Source organism: Meriones unguiculatus, chromosome 1 (assembly GCF_030254825.1).
Source record: "Meriones unguiculatus strain TT.TT164.6M chromosome 1, Bangor_MerUng_6.1, whole genome shotgun sequence".
Lineage (NCBI taxonomy): Eukaryota > Metazoa > Chordata > Mammalia > Rodentia > Muridae > Meriones > Meriones unguiculatus.
In genome coordinates this window covers 128,504,352-128,526,177 of record NC_083349.1, presented here as the reverse complement: position 1 = coordinate 128,526,177, position 21,826 = coordinate 128,504,352, and the positions used below count along the sequence as shown (strand labels likewise).

The 21,826-nt window shown below is 43.2% G+C and overlaps 1 protein-coding gene across 21 annotated transcripts in view; it reads right to left on the bottom strand.

Annotated features, from left to right (window-relative positions):
• Myt1l (myelin transcription factor 1 like) overlaps nucleotides 1-16,506 on the bottom strand; it is a 392,362-nt gene extending 375,856 nt beyond the window's left edge. For 7 of the 21 annotated variants that reach the window (XM_060366567.1, XM_060366538.1, XM_060366618.1 and 4 more), the window contains exon 1: nucleotides 9,914-10,553. The gene's annotated coding sequence lies outside the window, so the exon portion shown is untranslated. The other 14 variants (XM_060366595.1, XM_060366600.1, XM_060366604.1 and 11 more) reach the window with 7 other exon arrangements.
• Between the last annotated feature and the right edge of the window lie 5,320 nt (nucleotides 16,507-21,826).

Genomic DNA, 21,826 nt, shown 5'->3' with positions numbered 1-21,826 from the left:
GTTATGGGCTTGAAAAAGGAAACCCGCCTGATGGACGCCTCACTGGGAGATGCAGGGAGGATAATAGATCATGATAACAGATCATGTTGCTGCTCCAACATGAGCTGTGTGGTCTGAACTACTACTGCTGTGGTCTGAACCTGAAGATCTTGAACAAATGGAGTTGGTATTCTGTAAGCCATGTGTAAAGTTGGTCTTACTTTGAAATCGGGAGAGCTGAGAGCTGTTTTGAAAAACGCACTGAACAGCCCGCCTACCTGTGCCCTGGCTGACAAGCAATGCTAGGACTGTGCCCTTGCCCTGCTATTGGGATTACTAAAAACAGATCTCTCTGACATGCCTCTATGAAGGGAAGTCACAGATGCATGTAGAGATTTGCAATGTAAAGAAAAATCACCTAGTTCCATTGCTTTCTTCATTTGTTAAAAAATCAGATTGTTGTGTGTGCCTGTGTGTGTGTGCCTGTTGCCACATGTGCACATTAGTGAGCATGCATGTAGAGGCAAGAAATTGATGGCAAGTGTCTTCCTCTGTAGCTTTCCACCCTAATTTTTGAGGCAGGGGCTCTCACTGGACCCAGAGCTCCCTCTTTGGATAGAATGGCTGACCAGTCAGACCCAGGGATTCTTCCATCACTGTGACGCATGCCACCCATCTCAGCTTTTTCCGTGGGTGCTAAGGAACCCAAACTCAGATTTTCAGGCTTGCAGATTAATTACTGACTTAGCCATCTCCTCATCCACATTTTCATTAGTTTCTTTTCCCATCTCAGGAGTTGGAGAGATGGCCCAGCTTTTGGAGAGATGGTTCAGCAGTGCAGAGGACTTGCTGCTCTCAGAGAAAACCCATGATGAACATCCAGCACCTACTTGGTGGCTCACAACCATCTGCATCTCCTGCTCCAGATGGTCTGGTGCCCCTATCTGGCCTTCACCAATACTATCCCTGCTCACGCTGCACATACATCCATCCATACACTCATGCATACACATATAATAAAAATAAATGAATCTTCAACAGAGTTTCCAACCGACTTACAAGAAACAATATGGATTCACTAACGAGGAAGGCAAGATTAAGATTCAATCATTTTTGTTATCTATGTGGTTAACGAACAGTAACCACAATAAACCTAGGTTGTCGTATATTTCGGTAGAAGTGACTTTTAGAGAGGAAGCAAGTATCAGGTATGCCTCTAGTGATTATCGATCTGACAGGACTCGGTAGCCCTCCAGATTCTTGCAGCCTTTGCACAGGGCCCCATCAGCCTTCGGTGGGATGCATTTGGCTAATGACAGTCTGGCTGTGTTCCTTTTGCCCACAGCTGCTTTCCTGAGAGTCCCCTTTTATTAGCTTCTTACTGTAATATGTGTCTAGCTCTGACTTGAGTCACAAAGTGTGGGTCCTTGTCATTCAGCAGTACCGAACTTTGGATCCTAGTTGGTCCTACATTAAACCAGAACTGAAACATGAGTGGAAAACTCCTGTCTTAGGCATATCTTTATGGCTAGCCAATTTTGTCCTTGTTTTTGTTTTTTTAATCTCTAAAGGAGAGTAACTTTGGACAATGTTTAGTCTTTCCTTATCATCCCTCCTATACACACAATGGGTCACTCTCCTCTGCTGGGCCTTCTCATCTCTCCTGCCATGAGATTTGTTTCCTAATATGCAAAGGAAAGTTTCCTTGTGACACATCTTGACTTTTGAAAGGTTGGATGATTTTATTAAATTGGACATGTGTTTTTAAAAACTCCCCATTTAAAACTGATGCACAAACGTATGCTTGGATTAGGGGTGGCATGTGACATTTGTGGGTAGGTGTCACTGAGTCAAATTCACATAGGAGCTGGTCCTCTTCCTGACAAAAACATTCAGACTCCTTCAGGCACTGTGAAATATGTGGTAGCTTATTCCTATCTGGAAGTGCCAAGGCCTTTGCCCCTACCTAGCTGTGCTCAGTTTCTCCCCACCCACTCTTTATTTTAGCTTTATTTTAAAAGTCACCAGCATCCTGGAAAGGTTCTATGACCCCAGTGAGACGCTCAGGCTCCGGGGTAATGTGATGGCTTTCTACTTCTCCCACTACAGGCAGCAGGTCCTGTGTTTTAGTGGGGTACTTTGCAGCCGTGCCCTGGCACACTTGAGGTGCACACAGGACACTGACTGCAGTGGTAAGTGATGGTGGGTTTGTTTTTTTTTTAACCCACAGGTTCTTGCTTATATTTTTTTTTTGTGCTTTCTACTCTAGGCCCTCAGAATTAGGCCGTGGATTGTGTGATAGATTTTAGCTGCTAAACATGCATTCCTCCTCAACCCATGCAGACCCAAAATGCTGCCTCTGAATGCTAAGCATTGCTTCACTACATCCAGGACAGTGACTTTATTTGCCTGCTTTATGAGAACGAAGACCCATGGGACTCGGGGAGCTGAGAGAAGCCAGAAGGTGACCCCAGAGTCATCCCAGTGTATGTGCCTGTGATTTCTGTCAGTCAGCCTGTCCACCTACAAAAGTCATAAAAAGAATGTTTGTCGAATGTATGTGACTTTATTTCAAGTCACGGGCATTAAACAGACAAAAATCAACAAAGGAAAGGAGTTTAAGAGAAAGTCTCTGGTTAGGCCACATGTGTGAGTTTCATGGGGTGACTTTTCTACATGGCCAAAAGGCATTTGGTTGTGTGAATGGCATGCCTTTTCCCTGGCCTCTATGAGGCAGCACCGGGCCATCACCAGCAAAGAAGATCTGGTGGGAGTGTTCCAGGCCTCTGCTTTCCTTCCAGCAGTGGGCATCAGAAAGACATTTGGGAAGCAGTGGACTCCAGTCCCTCCTCTGAAACAATACACAAAGAGATGGGGCTGAGCTGATCTGCTCAAAGTCACCCCCAAGTCTTGTGGGAAGACAGAATATAACACATCGCCTTCCAGGCAGCGCCTTCCAAATGGGCTCCAGGTCACGCCCAGGTGAGCTACAAATGGAAATTTCACTTTGAAAGTACAAGGGACATGGAACCACATAAAACTAGAAAAGATGGGGATGGATCCCCATCCTTTAGCCCTTGGTGAAAAGTGCCTCCTAGTAGAAGCTCATAGAAAAATAATCAATGGGATGGATGAGTCACTTCTAATGTCCTGAAGAATTAGCTGGAAACTTACAGTGTATACACAGTCCAGTTAGTAAAATCAAACCAGGCACGGTGCTCTGACTTTCCGTAAGGACCAAAGACATCAGTAAAGGAAAAACGTCTAACTACATTCCAGGTCCTGCCTGCCCTTTGATAAATAAAGCCTAGGGGCAGAAGCAACTGGGATTACACGTAAAAGCCAAAAAGACACAGATGAAAGCAGCATGTTCCCCAGCTGGATGGTCCCTAGTCGCCAGAGGAAGGGAAGGCCAAGCCACACTGGAGACAGACAGACCTGTGGAAGGCAGCAGGGAAGTTTTTGTTTGTTTCACTAGAGGCCTTTGTAAAAGCTACATTTTTAATTAAAATATAATTACATTACTTTTCTCTTCCCTTTCCTTTCTCTAGCCCCTCCATGTGCCCCTTGCTCTTAAAGTGACGGCCTCTTTTTCTTTGATTATTTTTGTCACATACATGTATGTATATGCACAAATACACAAATAGAACCTTCTGAGTCCTTTTATATTACTTGTCTGTATATGGTTTTAGGGATGACCACTCTGTATTGAAGTACCAATGGGAAGACGGAGGGGGGGGCCTCATCCCTGAGAGGCTAATTCTTCCTCTCTGAGCTACTTATAGTTCTTTGTCTGAGGATGAAATCCCACGACATCACATCCCCCTTCCATGTTATCATATCTATTGATACTGTCATTTTTCTGGAGCTTATGGCCCAAGCAGCCTCCACTTCGGCAACATCATTACAAAGGAAGGAAACTTTTATCTGCATCTGTCTCATCTTAAAAAGGCAAATGATGAAATGATCAGATTTCATTGGCTGAGCTGTGTCTGACACACACCGCGCGTCTAGTCTCTGGATCTCCGGTGTTTGTAATTCAGGCTGTGATTACAGGTTGACTATATTTTCTAACTTGCTCAAAACCGACTAGACGGTTATTGGCATTGGTAGAAGTGTCCAGCTCACAATGGATGTCTACCACTCACATGATCTGGGTGATCAGACCCTGTTCTGATCGTTAACTCTGAAGCTGGAGGAACAGGTGGCCCAGCCCGTTTGTAAACAGGTGTGCCAACGTGTCCCTGGGGGACTGACATGACACAGCTTGGCGTGCACTGTGGGTCTCTGAGGGAGAAGGGTTGTTTTGGAGCTAACAATATCCCAGTAGCAACAAATTAGCCAAAGAATATTTGGGCGGCAAGACCTCCATGACGTCTCTCAGAGTTGCAGAGGGGGGCTGGGAGGTTTCGAAGAGTTCAATGGGGAATGTCATGAATTTTAATTTAGAGTCAAACATCCCACATAAGACGAAAGACAAGTAAAAAGGAAACTAGAATCTACCTAAGCACACTGTAAGGATTTCTGCCTCGTCTTGCGTGAGTATACCTCCTGCTTTATGCAATATGATTCCACCTTTAAGCAAGGATGTATGGCTTTCTGATGCCTGCACCACTTGTTTTTCCTACTCTGAGAGAACATAGAAATCTAACTTGAAGAACGCTTGTCTGTTAAAGGATTTAATGGCAGGATTCTAACCCTGAACCTCAGGTTTGTTGAGTGTGGGCTGCTGGATGGCAAGGTGGCAGCTCCTGTCAGAGTGTATAAATGCCTCACCAGCTTCTCATTTGAATTCTCCTCCTCCTGCTGCCAAAGGCTCCTGTAGCCAATGACTCTTCAGCTGGCTGCAGAGTGACAGGGCAGCTCCTGTTCCTCTAACAGTAGTGGTGAATAGTCCAGAGACCTGCCTGTCTGCTAGAAGGCTGGCTTCAGTTAGCAGGAGAGGCCCAACCACACCACACCCAAAGCTGTTGTCGTTGAACCCTGCTACCCACAGCTTTGAAATGTCCAGAAACTGAGAAGCAGACATCTGACATTTACCAATATTTCATCCTCAAAACATCATTCTGTTTACTGTCTCAGATTCTCAAAGGAGAAAAGTCCTGTCACCTTGACTCTGCACCCCATGTGTACAGAACCATGTGAAAGGAGACTAGCTATCCAAAACCCACAAGAAAAGCTGAACTTTTTTTTATTCCTAGCTCTTATGAGAAGGGGATACATTAAAATATGTAACGAATGCAAAGATAGTTACACAACGCTACCCAATTATGCTAATATTCGGGAAGACCACCAGAGTATTTATCACCCAGGAAGGGGAACAAGGAGTTCAGCACACTCTGCTTAGGTCAGAGGAGGAAAAAAAAAATCTACTCCCAAATTTATTCAGGGAAACGTTGCCCTGCAGGCATTGTCATCACCGTTTGTCAGCATATGGGCAGACAGACAGATAGATACTTAGGTCCTAACTACCTGCAGGAGGGTCTCTCTCTCTCTCTCTCCCTCTCTCTCTCAGCTATGCACACAGTAGGAGGTCAAGGTGTGCACAAGGCATAGATATTCCATCAACAGCGTAAGAGTGGAGAGAGAAACTGAGTCTAAGGAGCCACCCTTCGGGGTTGACAGTGTCGTTGTTGCTAGGAGAAGAGGGTGAAATTGAGAGGGCTGCCCACCCTGGCTGCTGACTGCTGTGGATCTATCACTGAACTTCCCTAAAACATAGAGTCTAAAAATAATTAGCAAACTTGCTCGCAGTTTCAGGGGGAAGAGAACAAAAGACAGGCTTGCTGCCAGTCAGCTGATCAGTCCCACTGGAGTGAAGATGTCTCCCTGTGTCCCCCGTCTCGAGCCTCGAGCAGCTCCCTCATGGAGAGCTCCCTCATGGAGAGTCATGTGAGAACCCTAGGGCTTCTCTCTCAGCTTGGGGGTCTCAGTGTCAGCCTTTGCTGCCAATCTGTTTCTACTTTCTTAGGCACACTTGATCTCAGGAAGTGCTTAAACAATGAGAAGGATGGACAGGGTTAAATTCATAACAGGGCACTTATTCACACCACATTAGCCATGGGAATACTACAACCAGGCATAAAATTTTATTCCTGTGATAATATACTTCAAGCTCTAAAAAGATCCTGTAAAGAAAAGAATTTCCTTTAAAATAAAGGAAAAAAAAATAGCTAGAACAAAACCAGTTCCTATGGAGGCTGACAGTGCTGCATCACAGAGATTAGAAGAGCTATCACTGCTGACGGCAGCCTACAGGAAATGTGGCCAAAAGAGATGTCCATCCGGAAAATGCAAATGATTATGACTTTTCCTATTGACTACTGGAAAGCCAGAAGCCCAGAATTCCTCAGTGTAATACACACACAGAGCTGCCCGGCGTTCCCAGGTATCTGCAAAGCGCACGTGACCTGGGTCATGGAGGAAGCTGGCAAGTCTGTCTGCAGAAAAGCTTTGCACAGAGGAAGCCAAGATCAACTGCCTTCAGCACACAGCGCAGGACTGCCCCATTCTTACCACCCCTCTGCCCTGTAACAGTTCCCATTCTCTCTTTCCTGAAATAGGTGGTGAGCAATGTCTTCCACTGTTCATCAACAAACAGCTGGACGAATGCCAAAGGACCATACATCCTGGTCTGCCGTGCCCTTTTTAATCAACTTCCCAATTAAAAAATGCCATGCTGGCATGAGGTATGAAGGGAGTAGGCTTGGAATATCTCACAAAATAGCACCCTCTCATCCTGGAGTTGCTGAGGATCTGTACCCTTACAGATGCTTACGAGTGTTCCTGCTGCAGAGATAGAATCAATTTGCTTGCGCCTGGCCCTCAAGACGTATTAAATTTATCCTGAAGGAAGCTGGCTTCTGAAAGCTCTTGCCCAGATGCATTAGGCAGGTGGGGGTTTCAGAGAACCGGAGGGTCCACCGGCAGATGCAGCATTGATTTCTGAATGTTCACACTCGCATAGATAGCTCCAGAGCAGACTCGGTTTGATGGCTCTCTATGGGGTGCCCTGCAGACTGGATTATTTCCACCACCAGTCTGGCTAGCATTGTTTCATGGCGACAGTGTGCTGTGCGTTCAGCTTCTGCTCAGATGGCACAGGCTAGGGGAATGCGTGGACCAGGGAGCGGATACGGCACCAAATTCAAAGTCAGTCTCTGAGAATTGTCTCCTGCCTACAGGATTCAGGGATGTAGGAGCCCTGGGAACTGGGAAGTGGTCCTGACTTTTGTAAAGATACTCTGTGAGTGCAGGTTAGAACACACTGAGGTTCAGTTTAGACAATAGCTGAGGTGCTTCTCAAGGCCATGTTGGAGCTGGGAACCCCACAATGAAAATCCTTGTCGACGTACTAAAAGAAGCACTCACTCCCCCCCCCATAAATTATTCATCCCTGAGTTGTTTGATTTAGAGTTCCGAGCTTGACACTCCACCTGAAAACATCTGAGGCAAACACTCAGTTGGGGTGATTTTTCTCAGGGCAATTTGAGGGAGTGTGCTGCCTAAGCCACCGGACATCAGCAGGAAGCAGGCAGTATACAATATTGAGTCACAAAGTTCCTACAACTGTATTAATGAGTACACACATACATCTAAGGCAGGTTTACATGGTACACATATTATCCCAATGACTCAAGTATTACCAGCCTACACACAACACTTTTACCCCAGCAACCTTAAAAAATAGATATGTTTTATACTTCAAAAACCATGGAGGGGCTCAGCACCTTCTCTTCAGTGCTTGAAAACACAGCAGAGCACAGAATTTTAAAGGAAATAAGGTCAAGTGACGTTTTTGGAAAGAAACTGTTGATTTTTTTTTCCTGCTCATAGACAGTAGGAGCCCTAGGGGCAGTGCATGTGGCACAGGGCAGAGACCCTGAGACGCAGATACCCAGTGGGACCACTGCCCACAGAGCAGCCAGGGCAGGGCACCTGACATTTGGAATCTCATGGATGAAATACATGATTTAGCTATGGAAGGTTGTAATCTCTCCCAAAGTTGATATTCAACCTCAGAGAAAAAGTTAAAAAAATAAAACAAAAAGTCCCCTTAGAAATCACATTTTCAGGCTGGCTCATAGGAACATATTTCCAGCTGAGGGACATTTCATTGTCTTTGGATGGAGCCCTTACCAACCGCAAGGAGCCTTGAAAACTGGCAGGACTGCAAGCGGCAAAAGTAACTCCCTCAAGTGGAAACTCCTGTGACATAATTGTGGCCCTTTAAAAAAATGGACTTCACCTGTGAGAGGCAGCCAGGCACAAAGGAATCCTCATGGGTAAGTGACATTCAGGGGCTTCCCTGCTTCTAAATGGCCATACCGAGGTTTGAAAGAAAGAAAGAAAGAAAGAAAGAAAGAAAGAAAGAAAGAAAGAAAGAAAGAAAGAAAGAAAGAAAGAAAGGCTGCTCCAAGAAAGTTATAACACATCAGAAAACAAAAGAGTTATTTTACCCATAAAGATGTACTCAACTCTGAAAGGAAACTAGCAGGAAAGAAAGTAGTACAGTGCAGCCTCCCTCTAGGTAGGAGTTCATGAAAACGAGAACTCTTGGGTATTCATTACTTTGGGCTAGACGTTTAAAACCTGAGTTGTCCTTTTCCCCTCTTTCTAGCTTACCAGCAAAAATGCAACAGAAAAACAAAAACATCTGCATGTACATAAGCATTTATAGAATAATTGAGAATTGTCCAGTAATGAAAAAAAAAAAACTTAATGTGCAATCTGAGCAGGAAAATGAGCAGAGACAAGTTCTACAAACCAGGGGCAAGCCTGTTTCCGGTCGGTCACACCTGAAGCTTTGGGTTCACTGAAGGCATTTGTTGTTTTCATTTTTCATAAGGGCATACTTTTTGAAACAGAACAAATCACACTCACCCATCCACCCGCCTCCCAAAAGTTGTATTTTCTGTCACACATTCACTGTCATTTCTAAAGTATAGCAACACTTGGAAAAAGCTTTTTAAAAAAATCAAAATGAGAGCATGACGTGCTCTAAAATACCCCAGAAACTACAGAAATACAGTTAAAGGATCATGGTCTCTGCTGAAGTTTGACTTTTAAAACAAACTAAATAATTAGGTCAGTTAAAATGCAAACCTTTCCCACTGAGGAGGGTAGGAATCCTTAACACAGGACAGGTCTCTTCATCAGTGACTCTCCCCAGCAGCATCTTGAACTGATTTTTCAAACACCCATGCTCCAGCATGCTAGTCCCAGAATTATATAAGAAATCTATGCCACTGTTGACAATAGAAACTCAGGGCTCCAGGAAGCTTCCTTATTACTTATGAACTCAGGAAACTGATTTAAAAAGAAAAAAAAATCTTTTCTGAGAAGAAGTCAGCATCAAAGGCTGTACTCATTTAACATTTGCCCTCTGTACATCCTACAAACCTACAAAAAAACCATCAGCTCAGTTTCTACTGTCCCCAATAAGTAACTGGTTAAATGAGCTAAAATCTCCTTACAGCTAGGAAAAATATATACTAGTCAAAACTAATTATGTCTGGCCTTTCATCGAAACAACATTTGCTAATTCTGCTGGTCTCCATATACTGTCCCAGAAAATATTAATTAAACACGTTGAATAATGGCTGCTGTAAATTTCTGAAAACACTAATCTCTAAACAGTTAATTTTTACTTCACACTTATGCATGGAAGATGGATGAAGAGGCCACCCCAAGCACTAGCAAAAGACTATTCTTTTGTTACTGCCCTTAAGAGTTGAACTTTGCTCCACTTTGGGAAGCGCAGCCTAGGCTCCAGAAACAACAGGACACATTTACCTGGAGGGGATTTCAAAGAGAAACCTGAAGAATGGCTTCTCTGCTTCTGCAGTCCCTCTCCGCACCTTCAGCTAAACCAGCCTCTGACAAGCAATTGTTCCCACGGCAGCCACCCCTGCCTTCCATCTTAGGGACTCACCCAGAAAATTCTCCAGCCTGCTCCGCGACTACAAAACTCTTCTAATGCTTTTGAACGCCCACCATTTGTTCTCCATTCATCCAATCAACTTCGAACCGCACATCTTCTCTCTATCGGCGCGCAGACATGGGGCCACTTCTCATCTGTATGCTAATTATTTTGCCACATGGACAAAAGTAATAATGCTTTCAGACAGGAAACTAACAGGCCTGAAGTCGAAGATGGAAATTAATAAGTTGACACCACTAAACGCCGGGGAAGACGGGCATGCGTGCAGAGCCCTGCCTGGTGGATGCGGCGCAGCCTCCATCAGCAGGCAGCAGACAGACGGCCCTGGGCCGCCAGCACTGCCCAGGCTGCGAGCATCAGGCACGGGTTTCCTTAGAGACCACATCGCTGCCGCAGAGGCACACCGGGAGCATCCTGCTGACTTACCCTGCTTGGGCGGGCTGCTGTCCTTTAAGCAATACAAAACGCAGCCATTTCCTCAAACCCTAACTTCATCGCTCATCTAGATGTTTCTCAACCTAGCAGCTGTGAGTTAAAACCAGTAATTTCTAGCCTTCCTGTTTACTAGGCTTTCAGCAGTCAGGCAAGATTGGGATGTGTGCTGTGTGCTTCCTACACTGTACCCACAGGCCTCTAAATCTCTAGAGCAGAGTGTATGATGTGCAGTGCTGTATTTAATGTAATAGATGAGAACTGTAAATACGCAGGCTGGCTGTTGGCTGCTACCCGCTAGGTGATGTATCTCAGAAAATCTCCTCTATCGTTGACGTTATGGTAAATGCATATTGTGGTCCAAGAAACCTCACCAAAGTCAGCAGAACCTTGGTGTTTTCACTGGAACTACGGCTACACATCAAAACAAAACAAAAAGGTACCCAAGCCTCCCCTGCCACTTGCTAAGACTGGAGAACGGGCACCAGAGAGTTAAACGAGGGGTTCCTACCGTCTCCCTGGCTTGCCAGCCAGATACATTACCCCAACACCACACAAGCTCCTTTTATCATTTTCCTTTAAAACAAGAGACAGAACTATTCTCTGAGTAACTTTTAGCATTACCAGCCCATGATAACAACGTTAGTATCATTTGAAGAGAAGAAATCAGAAAAAGTTTATTCTCAAAAAAGAACCAGACTCAGTAAGATGCCAAACACACACACAAAAAAGAACATAGCTTGTATGACTTTCTGTAGCGTTTAAAAAAATTTTTTTAAGTGCTGATTTTATAAATGGCTTGTTAGGGCAAGCAACAAATGCTTTTCTGTGGTAGGAGCTGTCCCCCCTCCCTCAGCAGCCTCTCAGCACACTGTGAAGGCACACTAAATCATAAAGGCTGCTTAGTTCCTCCCCTCTCCTGGAAGCTGGCTTTGGCTATCCAGACTGATGAGAACAACTCTGGGAAGATTTCAGAACAAGCAGCCCACAGGCATGATTGCCTGAGGGGCAGCTGTGGCCAATAGAGTCCATTGTTGGCTCTTTGTACCCCAAATCATGCCATCCTGTCACAGTGTGCAACCAAACAAGAGTGGACGGTGGCCAGGCAGGTGGAGAAAAGGCTGTGGGAAGTACTTAAGAGACTATCGGAGATTACTCAGAGGAGTTGGAAGCTGCAGCAGCCAAGCAAATAAGCAACCACAACCACCTTTAAACGAAAGGGAAGAGGTACCTCTCTGCGGAAGAGTTGGTGGTCATCAGCAAGTCCTCCTCAGGAGTCTGTCTCACTCATGCAGCTCTCCGGCTGCCATGGAGAGCCCCAGGCACGTGTGGTCACAGATCCTCTGTGTTTGCATTCCCTCCACCCCTCCCATCAGGACCCCGCACTGTCAGCCCTGTGCACAGGAGTGCAAGGCAGAGCCCACAGACCAGCCACTGGGGGCCTCCAGAGGCACAGTGCAGACTGGTTTCTGAGGGAGACTGACAGCAGTCCCAAGGTCCCAGGAACACCCTTTTCTTGCTCTCAGAGGTAATTCCTCTGAAGAGCATCTGCCTGGCGCGTGGTTACTACACAGGGTGCTGCTCGCTCCCTCTCCAGTGCCCTGACAGAAATCTCCACAGCTCTCCACAAGGAGGCTTGCTGGGGACACCCAGTGTTCCTCCATCTTCCCATAGACAATGCGCTGTCCAGTGCCATCAGAATGCCTCCCTCTCCTTCCCTACCCCCCACCCCCAGTAATCCCACATGGGGCTTTTCCTTTCATAGAGAGCTATAGCATCCACAACATTTCCTTCCTACCAAGCAGCCTGAGGCAGCAAGGTTGGTCAGTATCTTTTCATACAATAAATAAGCACTTATGCATTCTCTCTCTCATTTTCTAACACCTGGATTACATTTTCTCTGCCATCTCTGATTACTTCTACAGATACCCTGAGGACTCATTAGGATGTCAAAGCTAAAAAACACTTTCATTGTGAAAACATTCACAGAAAAGTCATTGTGTATGCTGAAACAATGCAGGTGTGGAGGAAACAGAGACAGGAGAGAGAGGCACGGAGACAAACAGGGGCAGAGTTAAAGAGAGGCCAGGAGGACAGGAGACGGAGGGAGAGAGGGAGGGAGAAGGGAAGGGAACACACAGATACTTCAGACGGAGTCACACAACACTGAAGCATAGCCTACTGATGGGGAAATGGATAGTTGCTTCCCTAATATCATCTGATTAAGAAAAAAAAAAGCACACAATAAATGACAAGGTGTAGAATCCTTAATATTACTCCCAGTGCGAATTATGACCTTATGACATTTTAGGCAATATATATATATATATATATATATATATATATATATATATATTGCATATGGGATATGTCAAACATATCTCATACTTAACATGTTTGTTAAAATTACTAGCCCTATATGTTTTTCAGCTAGCACCCCTACATATACAAACCAGAACAAAACACATATACAGTACTTTATTCTTTAAGTTTGTGGTATCAGCTGTCTTTAGTCTCTAAGACATATGGCTGGGTATCAGTTGAGGCAGCCTATTATGCTGTGGGATGAAACAGCTTTGTGAGAAATATGTTAGTGGTTTGCAAGTTTCTGTTCAACTTAACCTCCTATTACTTTTGTCAAGGAATGCTATACATTTTGAAAGAAAAAAAAAAAAGAAAGAGATTCTTAAAAATAGAAAAAGAAGGAAGAGTCCTCAGCTATGGGGTGAGCCTGGGGCTCTTTCACCTGCCACCCCTTTGTATCCCAGACAGGATTCTGGGTGACTCTTCAGACTTTCTTGCCAAATATTAGATGCATTTGAGAAACTAGTTATTAATTAGAAAATGTGGCCCTTGAGGAAATGGTCAGCCAGTTGAGTTCAAGTTCAGGGTAGAGTGGTCCCTACCAAGGCAACCTCATTATTTCCTCTTGTTCTATAAAGTAGATTTTTTTTAAGACACAAGACTGACTAAAACTTTGAGTTGTTTGAAATTTAAAATGCACAGTAAACAAGCAAAATGTGTTAGAAGAGATAATATAGTGTTTTTGAAACAACAGGTCTCCATCAAATTAGATTGTCATGTGGGTAGACATGGGATTTCTGGTTTGGACATATGACATTTAAAATATTATTTTGTTAGCTAAAATAATTTCCCTTAGATGTAATTGTCTTTTTAAAGTTGTACATGTGGTGCATTCCTAAGTATATCAAACAAAGCAAATGAATACTCAGGTTACAAATTCATTATTTAAAAATTGCAATGTATAATAACAACAAATAGAAAAACTTTAAAAAATCTTTAACAGTACAAAATAACTTTTATTTACATTTATTTTTGAAAGTTAGTAATGAAAATAAGCAGGTATCACCAGAGAGTGGAATAGCTTGTACTAATTAATAGAGGTCAAAAATGTTTTAAAGAGTAAGAATTAAATTAAACTGGGTAGAAAACATGGCAGGATTAATAAAGATGCCACATCAATGAGTATTGACCCCCTAACCATAACTATATGCTTTTAAACCAAGCCCATACAGCTTTATAGTCAAAAGGAAAACAGTAGGCTCCTGTCCCTTTAAGAATTTTTGTGTATCAGTCATAAGTGTTCTCAAGTTATTGGGCCTCAACCCTGGCCTCAGCTTCAAATACAGATCCATGAAGCTGGCATTGGCTGGTGGGTCTGGGTACAAATTTCACTTCATAGAAATGTTCCTGCCATGTGTATTTCCTGCCCTTGGGTAACTCTGCCCTGGCTCATCTCTTTAAAACCAAAATTGTATTAATAACCACACATGTTGAAGTAAACAGCGTCCACTTCCAAAGTAGTAATGTTTGTGGTTTTAGAGCCCCAAGTCACCTGAGTTATTTTGGCAGATTCATGTGTCTGATATTTATAAACGTGTGCATGCAATAGCAGCTGCAATGTTTTCACAAAATAAAAATCATCAGCTACAGATCTGGGCAGCCACCATCTTCAAAACATCCAATTGTGACCATAACCACCACTGGACTTCTACCTCAGTGAGCACCGTCATTAAGGTGATGAAAGTGAGCCATTTTCACATCGGCAGTGAACCTGTAGGAAGTCGCTGCTGAACGCAATTGCTATCTGCCACGGACAGCTCCCGGTGCTGAAAGGAGGCCAGGAAGCCCTATCACAATGGCTCCCTCCACCAGCCTTTGAAAAATCACAGCAAACTGAATGGGGTGGAAAGTGCTCAGCCTGAATAGCACTGTCTGCAGAACAATGGCGGCTAGCTCCAAATCCTGCTATAATCACATTAATGAGATTAATCAGTGAATTAGCAGCAGTCAAATGTCAGGGAGGCAAGGAGGAAGCCAACCAAGATGGGTGATTAACTTCGGGAGGGGGGAGGGGAAATCAACTGTGCTCTGTCCGAGGGATTTGCAGAAGTTGACAGATCTGATTCGCAAATCTGAAGGTAGGAATCAAAAGGCGGCCACACAGCCCTTTAGAGCACACTGCAGACCCAGCCTCCACCCTGCTGCTAGTCCTCTGAAGAAAATGAGTTCAAGAATATTCTCAAACTGCCCAAATTTTACAGTTTGAGGCTTTCAACTGTGTAACTGATATTTAATATTAATTTATTTGCCCCAAACTCAAGACAAAATATACTTTGAAATGCTGATTAGGAGAAGGAGGGTCCCAGCAAGAGTTTTAAAAAGTGTACCAAGTACTGCTCCATCATCCAAACATCCCTGCAGGGGCCTATCATAAACAAATATTACAAAAAATAAAATTGAAGATTGAAGTACAACTTTAAGGAGAGTTTCAATCCATTGACTTACTGCACTGAGGCAATTTAATCATTCATGTTCTTTTGGGTCAACTGAGAAAGGGAAACAATAAAGTTATTTTGGTGAGAAAGGTGTTACATAGTGGTATTAAAAATGTACCATTAATACTTCGGGTTCAGAGTTTGGGGGAGGTTAAAACTTATAGGAATCTTATGATACTGTTTTCAAAAGGAATTTTGAATAAAACACTCTCATTTCAAAAGTAAACATATATCTATCTATATGTAAAACATACCTTACTTTTCCATTTCAAAAGGTATTCAGTTTTATGAACTTGAGCAATTAGAAAAACTCTCTCATGCTTGTAAAGGTGTTATTGGTACTTTTGTCTGTGGTGTTAGTAAAAAGTATAAACACTTGAACAAAAGAGTTGTTATACAAATTACTTTATCCTAATTAATTAAATAACATAATGATCTATAACATATAAAGTTTCAATGGTATTAGAAATGTGTCATGACTAAATTAATGCTAAATTCAGACTCTACTGTATATTTTGTATCTTTCACACTCATGTGAATATTAATATTATTTATTGTTTATTCAGATCTATCTAAAGCTAGAGTGTGAAGACTCAACTTTTTGTTTATGAAGTGATTTAAAAACACATTTCTTTTATAAATTAAGTGCTGTTTTGGTATTATGAACTTCAAACATTGACGTTATTGTTAAAAATCTTTATTTGAGTTTATCAGATGAATGAACATCAATCAACTTTGTTTTCATAATTAGACAAATACAGCAGTGCCTCAGGAGTAGCTAATATTCCCACAGCCCTTGCATAAAATCCTTACTTGTTTGTAAAGTGAAGTTAGACACTCTCAGGAAGTTACTTCAGCTCAAATCACCGACCTCCAGACATGCAGCAAGTTTTTCTCATTTTTATTTCTTTTTAGAAACAAAATCATTGTTCAGGCATGCAATCTATTACCCGTTTTTGCTCTAAAGACAAGCTTCTGAGGATTGAAGACCTGTCCGTCAGAAACCTTTCAGCCACCAGCCATGCTATAAAAATAACTTTAAAAAGGAGCAGACAATAGGACTGCAGCAGCAGCCTTGAGCTACAGCAAAAACATATCCTGACCCCTGAGTCCAAAGAATTAACCTAACGAGCATCACGTACCTCACACCATGACCACACCGCTCACAAGTGACGGCAAGTTCAATTTTGGTAACTGTGCTGGCTCAAAACACACAGAAAGAGAAAACCCTTTCCCCCACAAGTGGGAGGCCGAGGAGGACCACGCATAGCACCGAGAGGCAGGGAAGGCTGCTTTTGTCTTCAGCGAGCATTGATTTCATAACCCACAGTCCAGGGAATCAAAAAATTGAAATACACCCACCAACAATGGGTGAGAAACCGGGAGGCCTCCAAGAAGACTGCAGGGAAAAGCTTTCTCGCTCTGTTTTGTGTGCAGTAGCTTAGGGGGAAAAATGTCGCCCAGGCAGGAATGACACATGCAGTAGAAGAGGCGAGCGGGCCTAAGAGATCTGCTTTACCTCCACATCCAGCCCCTAATGCACGCAGCCCCACTCATCCTCTCCCAGGCTTTTTTTTTTTTTTCCACTTTTTTTTTTTTCACGAGCTCCAAATCCCCGGCATATGACCTTCTGTTAAATAGATAAAAAAAAAATTGCTTATCAGTCATGCAAATGAGGCTGAATTCATTTTCCACAACAGATGGCCTCATAGATAATGATGATGGAAGAGAGAAAATTGAATGTCTCTCACAAGGTGGCCATGGCAACCGAGAGCAGAATAATATCAATAATAAGCTCACTGCATAATAAGGTTGTCAGTCCTACAAATCAAAGTCTGCGGCTAAATCAGGTATACCACCCCAGCTAGTTACCAGGTATATGTATATATGTATATATATATATGTGTATATATATATATGTATATATGCAAGTATATATATATATATATACATATACGCTGACCATGAGGAAAGCCAGCATTCCCAGCCACTAAATGTCGGGGTGGGGGGGGGGAAGGGTGGAGGGGGACGGTTGCTGGAAAACGAAACGGCAATCCTACGATCTGACAGTTTTTTTTTTTTCTTTACTCTTTCTTTCATTATATTTCCTGCAGTAGCCTGGGTTTGTGAGGCACCGGCTAACTAGCCATATTGAACCGCAGAGCGAGTCCTTGGATGAGCTCCCCTCCCGCTAGCCTCCTCCTCACTCTCCCCCTCTGTGTGCCCTGCTGCAGTCTGCCTAGATGCAAGAGCAGCTCGCCGGAGGCTTCCACCTTGGCTCCCAGGGGGACATCCTGCAAAATGAATCAGCAGCCATCCTGAGCAGGCTGATTAAAATGAAAATGGCAAGGCACATGTCTGGGCGGAACTGCAGCTCAGCTTTGTTGCCTGTCTGACAAGCACGGCTCGATATAGCTCTTGCTAATAATGGCTTACTGCCTTTCGGTTTTTAAAAAGGTATCACCCTTTCCCCTTAACCGACTGCTACTGGTGTGTGTGTGTGTGTGTGTGTGTGTGTGTGTGTGTGTGTGTGTGGTGTGTATGAGCGAGCGCATGTGCTCACATGTGTATGCCACGGGGGTTGTGGGGGGACCGATTGCTCGATTCTAATTTTCCACTGCTCACATGCAGACAGCCTGCCTGACAACGCTGTTATTTTAAAACTGAACTTAGTTGTCTTTCTTCTGAGGAGAGTGACGGTTAAGTCTCAGATGTGATGTGGAGGTTGTCTAAAAACTAAGAGCAGAAACAGGGATTTCTCGCCTAAGCTGGGGGGAGGGGTCATCTAGTGCTGTTCCTCTCTGGCTCACAGCCCAGTGCTAGAGGCAGCCCAGGTGGGAGCCTGCTCCTGCTTGAAGCTTTCCTACCAGACTGTCTCTGTTCCCTAGATCTCAGGCAACATCCACGCTGAAAGCAGGAAATGGAAGCCACCAAGTGTTGCAATTGGACAAAATTTATTGAAAATAAATCTCATTTATTTTTAAAATTCTCAGGTGTAGCTTGAAGATCCTTTTTAATAAGCCATATTTTACATATCCATATCAAATTTTCAGGCTCTCCTTTGTAAAAAATTAAAGGCATTGGGGCATTAAATCATTACATCTTCTCTCAAAAACCAAACCAAACCAAAACAACAACAACCCCCCACACACACAAAAACAGCTTGAAAAGTAGAGCCAGGATTTTTCTGAACTCATGTATACTGTACATTTCTTATCAATTCTACTCCAAGTTAAGGGACCATTCAATGTCATTCTCTCAACTGCTCTCTTGGTAACAGATAAGTGAGCCTGAGGTGCCACCAGCACCACTTTCTTTTTCTTTCCCTGTAATCCCTGCTTCTGAGATGTGGTTTTTCCTCTTGCTTGATAGTCCTGTTGCTGCAGTGTGAGTCAGAAATCAATAGAGCCGCCCTGGTGGGGACTCCACTCCACAAGGGGCAAGCTGCGGCAGGGCGGCCTTCTCCTTTCTCCCTCCCTTCATCTCCCCTCCCCACACTCAGAACTAATGACGTCTGTGCAGCTTTTTCAGCTGATTGGGCACCATATCGGATGTTCTGTGAAGCAAAGAATAGGAATCATTTACAGTCAGTGTAGAAAAAAATGGGAGCATATATTCTTCTGTGTCTCCAAAGCTGGTCCTAAGCTCCCCACACTGGCATCCATACCGGCGATAGACCATTCACAGGCTGCGTGGTCCCTGCAGAGCGGTATCAGGACTGAAATTCGAATCGAAGGAGGATTTGTTTTCATTTCTATGAAAGACAAAGCACCCTCTCCAAAACGTAAACCTAATAAAACCTCCGGGAAGCTTTACAGGTCCAGGTGACATGGGGAGTGACACCATCTCGGGGTTCCAATGGATGCCAAGACCACAGTATTCCTAAAGGAACACAAACAAAATGACACAGATGCACACTTGATGGACTCTCATTTGAGTTAGTGCTGGATTAATATCTACCCCCCAGTATTATCTTAAATTGAGAATGGAATCCCTGTATAGAGACCTGTCATATTTTAAATCACATATTCATTATCCATGTATGTTTTCTCACACATATATCTGTAAAGATACAAATGTATTAGAAAGAGGACACTGTTTATTATACCTGTGTATATATGTGCATGCAAGTAAGAGAGAGAGAGAGAGAGAGAGAGAGAGAGATGAATGAAGCATGAAATCGTGGAACAAGAGCACAGTGTCACTCCTACCTATATTTGGCAATAATGAGGTAAATGCACTTGACAAGTTATGGTATCTTAAAAAGTGAGGCGGAATAGTCTACTGTAAAACTTTTCAGGGTGCATGAAGGCAGGGAGACACCCAAAAAAACATGTAAATTAAAATCTACCCATACTTTACAGTTAAACTATACAATAAAACTATTCACATCCAAGTATCGAATTTTTCTTAAGTTACACAGAATATAGTGCATATTACTCTTAGAGGCCCACTTCAAAAATTAAAGCCTGCCTCCATTAGGAAACATAAAGCTGACCTCTTTTTCTTGTTTATTCCTAAGAGGAAATAAATTTGAATATACAGCTCCTTCTAATGAGTATGTCTTCCAACTTAAGACAAAGAAAATTGGTCCCTGATACTGTTTATATTTTAAAACACGAGATATATGTAAACCACAGGCCATAGTTCTAGCTGTTGCGTAAATGTAAGTATTGCATAGATTAATAATAAAGTGTGTCTTTCAGTGTGTATGAAGGATAGCCTCTCTGTCCTCTGGACTTCTGAACAGACTCCGGTTCTATACACTGTGCACAGACAAGATCCTTCATGTTGCCTCAGATGGACTGTTTTCCCAAAGATGAAGACACAGGAAGAGGGCGGGCTTCCCTATAAGCCTAGAAGTTGCTTTATCTGAGTTTTGCTATAGGACGTTCATGACTTGTTTATGTTTGTTCATGGTGATATAGGTGTGATGGTTAATAATGACTGTCAGCTTGACAGGATCTAGAATCACCCAGGAGAAAAACCTCTGGGCCTGCCTGTGAGGGAGCTTTTGCAATGACCCTACAGTAGCAGCTCACCAGAGGAGAGCCCCAAGCTGGGAACATACAAATACATTCAATAAGAGAGACTGAAGTAGAAATGCTGCTGAAGAGGTTTGCTGCTTAAAAATAAATACTGAGGTTATTACTGTTATATATACATGAATTTGAAAGGAAGTGGGGGGGCTATATAGAAAAGGTTGGAGCCAGGAAGTAGAAGGAAAGAAATGATATAATTATATTTTAATTAAAATTTTAAAAAATATTAATAATAAAGCTGAGGGAAATGTTTCCCCAAGGTCAGCACACAGCAGCTACTACAACTGCTGTTCAAAGAGGTTCAGGCTGTAGCCTGAACTACCAGCAGAATTTGGAATGAAAGATGAAGGAGTGAGTATTATGGAGACTCATATCACAGCTCTAGAGGGACACTAAAGCCAGGAGATTTGTAGCCAAGTGAAAATCCATGCAAAGAGGCAGTGGAAATTTTTTATACAAGCATATGAATGGGAAACCTAAGTTGTCATGGCCCTCCAGGATCTTGGAGATGACGTGACCATGGTATATTCATCAAAGAAAGCTGCAGGTCGAGCAGACCTGGCTCAAGTCCCACCAGAAGGGTGGGACTGTCCAGTGCTGTCGGAACACTGATGGGTCCTTGAGAACCTCCAAATGCTGGGCATGGAGCTCTAGGGGCTGGTGGCACCAGTCATACTTTAGTGTGATCTTTCTCAGTTATGTAACCATTGCTCCATTTTGCAATGGGAACATTTATTCTGAACCTGTGCATGTTGGAAGTAGGTAACTTGTTTTTAGATCATGGCAGAGCTCACAGTTGAGGGACTGACACTGTTGAAAACACTGGGACTTCTGAAAAAAAAAAATAATGAGTGAATTTTTCATTATGAGATGGCCATTAACTTACAGGGACAAAGAGCGGAAGGTTATGGCTTAAAAGTGATGTGTCTGGGTGTCAAGTTGACAGGGGTTGGGCTTACGATGATTAAAATTGATTGTCAATTTGACAGGACCTAAAATCACTTGGATGGTAAACCTCTGGAAATGTCTTTGATGGAATTTTTAGGTTGTGTTAACTGAGACAGGAATACTCACACTAAATATGAAGGTCACGGTTTCGTGGGATGGAGTCCTGGGCTAAATAAAAATAGAGAAAAACAGGTAGGATGCTAGCATTCATTTTTCTTAGTTTCTCAGCTGTGAGCACAATGAGAGCAGCTACCCCACTCTGGTGCCCCATCCCTTCCCTGCCACAACGGGCTGAACCCTTTAAGTGTAAGCCTAAATAAATAGTTCTTTCTAAGTGTCTTTTATCACATACTTTGTCACAGCAAGAAAAAATAATACAGTTGGCATCAATGATCAAGGACTGCTACATCTAAAGGAAACATGGGATTAAAAAACAGTATAGCCTTACTATAGGGTAGAAATAAATGGTTGAAATTTTGACTCCAAGTACAACCACATCAGATGTGCACTGTGCAAAAACAGGCACAGCACAACCTCTGCCATGGGACCCCCAAAGAAAATAACTTCCCAGGTTAGGAACATATGAGATAAGCACTATTTTATTAATACAGGGCAAATGAAGGAGAGGGAAGCCTCATTTTTATCACAAGGAATTAATCCCAACTGGAATGCTTTCAGAATAT